Source organism: Chinchilla lanigera, unplaced genomic scaffold (assembly GCF_000276665.1).
Source record: "Chinchilla lanigera isolate Chin_1 unplaced genomic scaffold, ChiLan1.0 scaffold00049, whole genome shotgun sequence".
NCBI classification, from domain to species: Eukaryota; Metazoa; Chordata; class Mammalia; order Rodentia; family Chinchillidae; genus Chinchilla; species Chinchilla lanigera.
The window spans coordinates 5821309-5832295 of record NW_004955450.1 but is presented as its reverse complement, the minus strand read 5'-3'; the positions used below and the strand labels follow the sequence as shown (position 1 = coordinate 5832295).

The window sequence follows — 10987 nt, the reverse complement described above, 5'->3', positions numbered from 1 at the left end:
ATGGATTTTAGAGTCTGTGAGGGGCTCAGAACCAGTCCTCCCTAGGAGACTAGGGTGATTTCACTGTGTGACACTGTCCTTGGTGACTGCAATCTTCCCTAGCACGTTTATTATCATGTGCCATCCTGGAGCCCAGCATCCCTGCCTGACTCGCTACAGTGTAGTGGTCCACGGTAGGGGGCTTGGAAGTTGATGTTGCTGGAATTTTTATGGTCAAAGCCGGTGGGAGTGTAGGGGGCACAGAAGGAGCACCCAGCTCACACCTGGCACATGGTGAAAGGGGGACAAACTTTTGTTCCCTCTCTTCCCTTTCCTTCTCTCCCCACTCAAAAGTTCTGTGTATTTGGTCAGCTCCGAAACATGCTGAGGCTCTTTGAAACTGTTGCTTTGGTTCTTTCCACATGCAATAAAGTCACTAACCTTTTTAAATGGAAACAAAAACAAAGGCTGTTAGAAAGCAGTTTCCCCTCCCAGGTTACAGGCTCTCCCTCTTTGGAGAATAAGCAGCACTGTGCCGAGGCTGGTGGCTGGGCGAGAGGCGAGGCCGGGTCTAGGAAAGGCAGCTCCAGCTGGGTGAAGACCCTGCTCTCCAGCCAGGAGGGGGGCGCCCGGCCCGCTGGCTGCTCTGCATTCCACAGCTCCTGGGTGTATCTTGGTTTCAGGGATTCCAGCAGAAGGAAAGCCAGGATCCTCTCCAGATGGAAGACCACCAGCCCCGAAGGTGATGGGACGCTGTGGTTCTTGGCTCTCGAATGTGCTTTCGCTGTGTGTGTTGGATGGAAGGCCCATCTTGAGCAGACAATGTTTGTGTTGTTTAGGGGGGCAATGGCGCGGAGCCATGTGTGCTTTCTGGCCTGGGGTCTGGCAGGATGTGAGAGGAGGCAGCTGCTATCCCTTGGCCAGGAGATTTTTCATTATTATGTTGGGCTGGGGGCTGGCATTCCTGCTATGGTCTGGGAGATCTTCGGTTTATCGACATGCACTCTTGGAGATGAGTGTTGAGTTCTGAGTTTGCCCTCAACTTGTCATTGACCTCCAGCAATCCGTTGCCCATCTCTGGGTCACTAGTTCTTCATTCCCAAATGAATGCAGATAGACTAGATCGTTTCTGAGAGGCGGTGTCTCAATAGGCTCACGTGGAAAACCCAGGGCTCCACTCCCAAGCAACAAGATGTCCCTTTACCTCCCACTGTGGTGCTCAGAAGGGGCCCAGTGATTGGTTGTTAGGACTCCTACAGCCACACAGCAGAAATGAGGCCATGAGTCTCTCGTGAATTCCCCCTGTGGAGCCAGGGACAGCTACCTATGGCTCCCTAGTAAAGCAACCTTCACCCCTCCCAGGGAGGTATCAGAAGTCATCACAACCAGAGTGTTGACAACTTTCCTTTCCATCCTGCTGTCAGTGGAGACCAAATAAGGAATCTGGACTTTTGTCCCCACTTGGCCATAGTGAGCCTCCTGCTGGTATGATGTCAGAGGAAGCCAGCTGAGTGAAGGGTTTAAGTAAGATGCAGGACTCAGTAATACACCTAAAATATCCAGGTGTCTGTACAAAGACAGTCATCATGTAAAAACCAGGAAGATCTCCAAACTGAATGAAAACAGTCAATGAACAGAGGCCAATATTGAGATGATGGAGATGTGAGAATTATCACACTAAGACTTAAAAACTGCCATCCTAAGATGGCAGTTATGAATATACATGAATCGAGCAATTGTGAATATACTTGAACCAAACAGAGGAGAAAAAAATTTCAGCAGATGGACTTTTATTCACTGATTGATTTTTGGTGTGAGGGATTGGACCCAGCACCTCACATATGCTGGGCAAGAGCTCTACCACTGAGCAATATCCCTAACCCTGGAAATTTTATTTTTGAATATTTAAAAGAAAATTCGTTATAAATTAACAACACCTATCAACGTATGGGTTACAAAATGATGTTACAATTTATGACTACTAGATGTGATGGAAAAGTATAATGTGCTTAAATAAAAATTTATTATGGTAAAGGACACATTGCCATGAACCGCTCTCAAAATCCTAACCTCGGGCTGGGGATTTAGCTCAGCGGCACAGCGCCTGCCTGGCAAGCGCAAGATCGTGAGTTTGATTCCCGGTACCAGAAAAAACAAACAAACAAACAAAAATCCTAACCTCACTTCAAACACTTAGCCCGGTGTTCTTGCCACTTTCCAAAGCAGTTCTGGAAGTCTTCTTTCCTGTTTTTAGCTCTACTGTCACGTGAATCAGTTCCTGACACTGAACTCTCAGGGTCATTTTGACTTTGAGAAAGAGCCAGGAGTTATACAGTGCCAGACGTGGCAAATAAAGTGGATGAGGACACACCAAGCCTGCTTTTCTCTTGGATGGCATTCAGCAGTGTTAGACACTTACAAAAGAGGACTCCAGAACTGCTCCCCAAAGTGGAAAGAGTGATGGTGTAACTGTGTTTGAAGCAAGGGGGAGTATTTTGAGGGGGATTAATAACAATGTATTTTTTCCTGTCATATGTTAAAAAATTTTAAATATTCTACTATGTAGAATACTTAAGTCAACCTAATTCATAATCTTTCATGTCAAATACCACTTTTTGTAGTAAGGACATCTGCTATTTATACTCTTGGCAATTTTAAAAGGTGCAATATACTAGCATTAATTATACTCACTGTGCTATGCAGTAGATTTAAACCTTATTCTCCATGCCTGAGACTTTGTACCCTTTGGCTGTCATCTCCCGATGGCCCTTCCCACTGCCTTTGTAACCACCATGCTGCTGTCTGCTTCTATAAGTTCAATTGTTTGAGATTCCACACACAGTGAAGATGTGTATTTGTCTTTCTGTGCCTAGTTTGTTACGTACACTCAGTATAATATTCTCCAGTTCTGTCCATGTCATTGTGAATCATAAGACTCTTTCTTGTTTTAGGCTGGATAGTATTCCTTTTTTTTTGTCTTTTTGAGACAGGGTCTCACTATGCGGCTCAGGCTGGCCTTGAGCTCACTTTGTTTGTAGCCCAGGATGGTTTCGAACTTGCAACAATCCTCCTGCCTCAGCCTCCCGAGTGCTGGGATTACGGGGGTGCACCACCATGCCCGGCTAGGCTGGGTAGTATTCCATTGGGTACATGAACCACATTTTCTATGTCCATCCATCTATTGATACACACTTTGTTTGACTCCTGACCTGGCCATTGTGGAGAATACAGCAGTGAACGCGAGAGTGCTGACATTTCCGAGACAAACTGGCTACAAATCTTTTGCATTTACACCCAGCGGCAGGATCGCTGGATCAGGCGGTAATTCTGTGTGGGTGCACTAACTGACATTCCCATGGGTTCCCTTTGCTCCACAACTGGTTGAGATGCTTCCTCAGGCTTCCTGATAGCAGCCACTCTGACAGGTGTGAGATGACGTTTCATTGCAATCTGGTTTTATGCTCTCCTGAGGCTCACTGCATTTCTCTGGCTGTGGATTGAGACGAGTCTGAAGGAAATGGCGTGAAGAAGAGGTTATCTGGTATCTGGGAGCAGAGAGGAAAATCTCACAGGTGGCCAGAGGTTGGGCCTAAGGCCCGGGGAGAAGGGATCACCGAGGTCTGGGGAAGCTCTGTGGCTTCTTCACCCGGAGGGGTGGGTGTGGGGTGGGGGAAATAGGCTCCTGTGGACCTGGTGATGGATCCCCTCATTCCACTGGGGTGGGCATCGGCAGGAGATGGAGGTCCTGAGATGCTGGGTCTGAGGAGGTCAGCACAAGGGGGTGAGAGCACCGGCCAGGGCACTCAGTTCATTAGGGAGGCCGGTGCCATTCGACCATTTTTGTAACTGGTTTGGATCATGGGAAAACTGACAAGGCAGACAGGCGGACTGTGGATTTGCATGACTTCAAGCTGTGATGACGGCATTAAAGAAAAAGGGTCTGGAGACAGCTTGGTTCTTTCGAAGCCCAATTGCCTCTGCTGTCTTCCTTGACCTCCGGGTGCCCTTTGATCCCCATCAGTCGCCTCTCTTGGTTTCTTTGGAAACATTTCCTAGTTTCCGCGATAACTACCTGTTCTGCGTTATCGTGAACTTTTAATCGGCGCATGCGCCTGACTTCAGCTCGAACAAAGACTGTACCGGCGCCTCACAGAATTGTGTCAAGGACACAAGAGTGGTTTGCTGGGTTTCTACTCCCTTCTGCAAGACTCTGCAGGGCCTTTTGCACACGCTGCACAGCAGCGATTGCTACAAATCACTGACTAGATTTCTATCGCTTAAAATAATAACGACATAACTCAAACGTGGAGGCCCCGGCCTTGGCAGTAGAGCAGGAAAAGGCAAATCCTTTCCCCTGATGTTCAGAAGCAGCAAGGGCAAAACGCTTATCTGGCTGATGTGTGGTGGCTGCTGCTGTCCGCACCGGGATGCATTCTGGGTGGGCAAATGCCAGGGGGACCCAAGAAGTATCCTGGACCCAAGGCCAGAGCTCCCCGGAATGAGCAGGACAGGGCATAACTCACACATGTCCCTTGGCTGGAGCCCAGGCTGGGGCCTGCAGGCTGGGCACCAGGTGGAAATGTGCATTTGATGCTTTGTATCAGGAGACCCAAGGAGCCATACAGGGTAGCACTAAGATAAGCCATTCACCAATCAAGGGAGCTTGGGTTCAAATTATGCTGCTGCCGCTTGTTAATTATGTGACCCTGGGCCTGATGCCCTACTGTTCACAGCCCTATTTTTCTTGTTATCAAGTGGAATAATAATAGCACCAGGCCCATAGGGTGGTCCCGAGAATCAATGAAAACCATGCTTGGCAAGTATTTAGCACAACCTGTCCCGTATTATTCGCTTAATAAATGTTACTTTTTGAAATTTCCTAGTCCTGGCTTTTGCTCCTAGTAAGTCTTGATATCTTGTGCTGTGCATCTTATTTCTTTTCTTTTTATTTCTTTTCCTTTTTTTCTTTTGTCTTTTTGACAGGGTCTTGCTATGCAGTTCAGGCGGCCCTTGAGCTCACTTTGTAGCCCAGGCTGGCCTCGAACTCACAACGATCCTCCTGCCTCAGCCTCCCGAGTGCTGGGATTGCAGGTGTGTGCCACCATACCCAGCCATCTTATTTCTTTTACATATGGGTTTATTCATCTTTAAATCATGAGTACAAAATAATGAAGTCTTCCTTCCTGGGCATCTAGGTAGTCCACACTTCTGCCCCTTTTCCTTTGCAGGTAGGTGCTGCCGTGGGACTAAACTGGGGATGGAACATGCGCAGCAGGGATTTAAGCTACTTCATGGAGCTACTAGCTTGATCCTCTGTGCTTTCTTTTACTTTTGTTGTTGTTGTTTGCCTTCTTTGTTTGCTTGTTTATTTGTTGATATAGCATCTTTCTATGTAGTCCAGACGATTTTGAACCCACTATGTAGCCCAGGCTGGCCTTGAACTCACAATGATCTTCCTGCCTCAGGCTTCAGAGTGCTGAGATTACAGGCGTGCGCCACCATACCCAGCCTCATTTGTTTTTTGAGACGGTCTCACTGAGTCCAGGATGTGCACTGGTTACTTTGCTATGTAGCCCAGGCTGGCCTTGAACCCACAATTCCCCTATCCTCCTCCCTCAGCCTCCCCAGTGTAGAATTACAGGTGTGGAACCCAACTGATCCTCCATATCCTTGTTTGTTCACTGGATAGAAAAAATCCAGCCGAGGCTCTGAGGCCAGAGACATAGAAAGAGACGGGGTCCCTATGTGACTAGGTGGAACGCAGTGTCCCTTCCAGCTGACACAAGGAATTGAACAAAAACTCTTTCATTGTGCTAAGCCTTTAAAAAAAATTTTTTTGCAGTAGTTATTCCACCTTGCCTAAATATCTACCAAAGTAGGAGCGTATAATCGTAATACTTCATTGCAGATGAAGTTTGAAATAAATGATGTTTATTTCATCCACTACTTGTAAGATTTGGGGTTGAATCACTCCCCTTGAAAACATAAGGACTTTGTAAATGGATGTAGTACTTGCTCTCTGTGAGTTTGTTCTTTTATAGTTAGTGCACCCAACACACCCTCTTTCCTTGACACACATGCATGTGTGCACACAGATGGAGTGGCAAAGGGCTGCGTGTAGGTAGCAGGGTACGGGCCTTGTGTCATAAGGAAAGCAAGGTAGACTAAGACCTTTCACAAGGAACGAAAGGTGGCCTGGGCCAATACTGCCTTTTGTCCCACAGCCATTAGCCTTTGGCCAAGGGGACTGGAGAACACTTTGGTTTTGGACTGAGATGGGTCATTCAGAGGAGGGCCCAGGCAGCACAGGGGAAAACCCAAGATTGCTGTGTCCAGCTCAGCCGCGACAGTCAGATCACCGTCCAGGGATCATAACCTGCTCTTGGCAGAGGATGCCGGGAGAGGCTGAGGCCGGTGGGGAGGGAGGCCGGAGCTCCAGGCATCTTTGAGTCCTAGGTGGGATACATCCCTCGGGGCTATCAGGGCTGTGTGTCAGGGTGTCGGAGGCTTTAATGGTGGGGTGGAGAACGCGGTCAGTACTGGGAACTTCAGAAATAGCAGTTCCAGTGGGAGTACAGTTGCTCTTTGGATCTTGGACTGGATAACGGTGTCTTGGAAACACAGCGCAATCCTGCTTTGAAGGGAAAATCCTCTGTGTGAAGTGGAATGGGGGCTTCTTTGTCATCCCAGAATGCCTCCTGCACCCCAGGCTCCATGCTAGGCCCTGGAAATATAAAAAGTATTTGAGGGAAGAAAGAAGAACACAAATCTCAGCGATACCCTGGAACAGTTGTCAGGTTGGGGAGTTCTGCATATGCGACTTACAGTGAAGGAATGTTACCGCTGTAAATCAAATGACTAAGTCATATTTGGGGATAGAAAACCCTTTTACTCCATCCTCCCCCTTTAATCCACAGTATCATGTCATCTGAAATTGAAAAAGCAACTTGGTACAGAAGCAGGAACAAATGGCTCATTTATTTTAAATATCTTGCCTGCCTGATATTGCTGCCCTTGAATAGTTTCCTTAGTTACCTGGGAAACGTTTTATTTTAGGATTGAAAACAAATCTAAGGCCCCGATGTTAATGACTGTGAAAATGATGTGATTTGCATTGAAATCCTTACCTAATCTGGGCTGATTACCTAATTTCTCCAGGTGAGGAAGGAGCAGCCAGGGCTTTTCCTTAATGAGTAGCAAAACCCCTGTAATGTGTTTGCTTGCAAGTAGCCAGGGAGTTTTACTAGATCTTAACATTTTTTTTCCTAGCTCAGGTTCTGTGGGTTTTTCTGTTGCTCGGCCAAGCTAGCCAGGCTGCGGAATAGGGGTTCCATGGGAAAAAATGAGTTATGTGGCTTTTGAATATGATGAGGAGGGGAGGTGGGCCCTCTGAGAGGTAGGAGCGAAGACCATAAGCCAAGACACGTGAGGGAGCCATGCTGTGGCTGTCCTCCTGCAGCAGGAGGCTGCGAATGTCACCAGGTCCAAGGCTTCGAGGTCGACTGCCCTGTACCCCCTTGGCTTTGGATTTCCTGGGAGGGTTGTGGGGACCCATAGCTACCACTAGAGGGCTTGGGAGGTTGGACCCTGCACAGGGACCTCCTGTATCTATAGATTAGTCCTCCATGCCCTTTCTAGACATTCTGTAGGCATTTACTGAGCATACACAAAAGCAATTATGGAGAAGACAAGACCCTTGCTTTCTAGGAGGTAAAAATCTATGAGGGACACATGCTATCCATTATTCATCCACCCATCCACCCACCCACCCATCCATCCATCCATCCACCCATCCACCCATCCACCCACCCATCCATCCATCCACCCACCCACCCATCCATCCATCCACCCATCCATCCATCCATCCATCCACCAACCCATCCATCCATCCATCCATCCACCCACCCACCCATCCATCCATCCACCCTCCCATCCATCCATCCATCCATCCACCCATCCATCACCCATCTAGTTTTTGTTGCATGCCCTCCCCACACCAGGCAGTGTGTCTGGTGACAGACAGGGCATGTATAAAGGTGACTAAACCACTCCCTTTCCACTGAGAAGCTTCTTACCAGTGAGGGGTGAGTGAAGACACCAAGTGCTGGTATCCATTAAGAGAAGATGATCTCATCTCTTTTAAGCTCCTGGAGCCTGTCCTGTACTCTCGTTGTTGGCTGGTTCATTGGTCCACTGTGCTGTTAATGATAACCATTTAAAGGACGTCCTTCTTTCTCTCTTATTGTTCTCACCTGTTCTGGATAATCTGTTCTATGTAACCATGGAAATGAAGAAACAAGACCCATTTCCTGCCTCTTGCTTTTTAGCCATTTTTCTTGGCTGGCAAAGCTCTTTCTGCCATCCACCATGTGGTCTCAGTTGGGACAGTGGGGCCATTGCCCATCCTTATCCTGTGTGTGTCCCCTGCCTCAGTACAGTGTGGGACAGGCTTGTTTTGGCCCTTCTCCTTGGTTGCAACTTCCCAGACTACCCTCCAGTGACTCAAGGGATACTGTTGGGTGCTCTGTCCCCAGCACTGTCATTGGTGCTGTGTTCTTTCTGCATACTGAGTTTAATCATTTCTAAGCATACAGGTCCCTTGGTTTTTTAAAGTTGTTTGTTGTGTTTATGACTTCAGAAGCTTTTCTGCCTACTGAATCATTGTCTTCCCCAAATCTCATGCCTTGGGCCTGTCTCCATTCCTTGCCTCCAGCTTACTATATGGCCTCGATTTTGTGTGTCCTGTGTCCTATCATGGGTGCTTCATGAAAGCTGATTTCTGACCCTTCTTCCACTTCCTAATGAGGGAAGACCAAGTGGCTGGGACCTGCCCTGACGCTAGGAGCTGACATCCTGGTACTTTTGTACACAGACAGCCCGAGGGTCAAGTAGGGGGTGGAAGTGGCCCTGCAGCGGATGGTTCTGGGTTCCCCGAGGAGAAGATGGTGACCGGGCAGGAAGGCAGGTTGGGGATGTTGGTGGAAATGGAGCAGGGCAGTATCTGTGCCCAGCATGGAGGGTCTCCACAGTGGGGACCCTCAGGGGCAGTTTCATGTGGCAGGTTCTAAGAACTTCTCCCTGCCCCTTACCACCCCTTATGACCGGGTGCTGGATTTAGACTCTGCAGCTACCTCCTCCTAAAATTTTTGGCCCTCAGTCTCTGTGGTGAGTCACTTCCATCCCCAGGGGCCAGTGCTTTTGTTTGAGTGGTGGCTGCATACTGCGGGATTCCCAGGCATGTGTGTGGGCCGAAAGGAGAGATGAGGGGGTGGCGTGGGCACGTGGAGTGGCCTCTGGGACCCGGACTCGTGGGGTCTCCTAGGAACTCCCATAGGCCTTGAGGAAAAGGGGCGGGAAAGGTACTCAGCTGATTTCTGGGATCAGAGAGCCATTTTCTGCCCCGGCTTAGTCCCCTCATGGCCTCTTTCTATCCCCTTCATCCTGAGACTTGAGGCTCCCAGGTATGGGGACTGCAACTAAATCGACTCGGGGGACTTTCTGTAGCATTTCGGCTGAATGGGAAGGAGTTGGGGCTGCCACCCTCCAGTGAGCATGTGCTCTAAGAGAAACCGGAGTGTTCAAGTTTTTGTTCACTGTCAAGGTTATAAATCAATAGGAGCAACCCTCAAAAGGCCCACTCAACCCCACGGACAGCGTGTTTTCTCAATCCGCTTAGCACACGCTTGCCAAATGGAATTTCGGGAAATCTCATTTTACATCTCTCCTTTCCTCACGGCCGACAATGGCTCTTTCTTGCCCATGGCAGCAAAATTAGGCCATAGAAAACACGGCCTTCCCTTGTCTTCTCACTTTTAGCCCCCACCATCACAGTTATAATCTTCTGCTGTCTCTGGTCTTCCAGAGCAAGGACTTTGAACTTCTGTGACTGTGAGCTACAGGAAGAAATACCTACCCTCTAGGACAAACACTGGCATTTCTCATTTTCTTCACTGATTCTGCTTCTTTTAAAAATGCTGAGCATTGCTCATGAGATGAATTTCATGACAGACCCACAGGCGGTGACCCTCAGTTTTAGAAAGCAGAGGTGACTTAGCACAGTGCCCAGCATGGCAGCCAAGTGGACCCCAGGAAAATGGCAGAGTGGTGGTGGGAAAACGGGTCACCCACACACAGAAGAATGGACGTAGACCCACGTCTCTCATCCTGCATTAAAATAAAATCAGAATGGATCAAAGACCTAGATATACAAACAGAAATTCTGAGTCTTCTGGAAGGTAAAATGGGTAAAGCTCTTGAAGACATAGGTGTAGGCAAAGTCTTTCAGAACAGAACCTCAATTGCATAGGAAATAGCACCAAAAATCAGCAAAGTGGATTATATCAAAAATCTGCAGAGCTAGGGGCTGGGGATTTAGCTCAGCAGCAAAAGCGCCTGCCTGGCAAGCTCAAGGTCGTGAGTTCGGTTCCCGGTACCGGAGAAAAGACAAAAAAAAAAAAAATCTGCAGAGCTAAGAAACAAACAATAGAGTGAAGAGACAGTCTAGAGAATGGAAAAAAATTTTTGTCAGCCATCCCTAGAACAGCAGACTAACATCTAGACTATATAAAGAACACAGAAAAATTAGACCTCCCCTACAAAATGACCCAGTAGAGAAATGGGCAATTGAATGAATAGGTATTTTTCAAAAGAAGAAATTCAAATGGCCAGTAGATACATAAAAAATGGTTAGCATCTTTGGCCATTAAAGAAATGCAAATCAAAATGACCCTGAGATGCCATCTTCAGAAAGAATGGCCATCATCACAAACTCAAAAAACAAGAAATGCAGGTGAGGCCATGGGTGGAAATGGCCCCTTTCTACGTTGTCGGTGTGAATGTAAACCAGTACAACCACTATGGAAATCAGTACAGAGATTCCTCATAAAACTAAAACTAGAAATTTCATTTGATTCAGCTTTAGGGTATCTTCCTGGAAGAGTTAAAGACATATTACAGCGATCCATGCAGATCCATGTTTGTAGTAGCACAACTCAAAATAGCTGAATCT

General features: G+C 47.7%; 1 protein-coding gene across 1 annotated transcript in view; it reads left to right on the top strand.

The window, feature by feature from the left end:
* Positions 1–5043: 5043 nt before the first annotated feature.
* Positions 5044–10987, top strand: part of Thsd4 (thrombospondin, type I, domain containing 4) — a gene marked incomplete in the record, with an annotated part of 530583 nt that continues 524639 nt past the window's right edge. The window contains 1 exon segment of the mRNA XM_013518949.1: positions 5044–5070.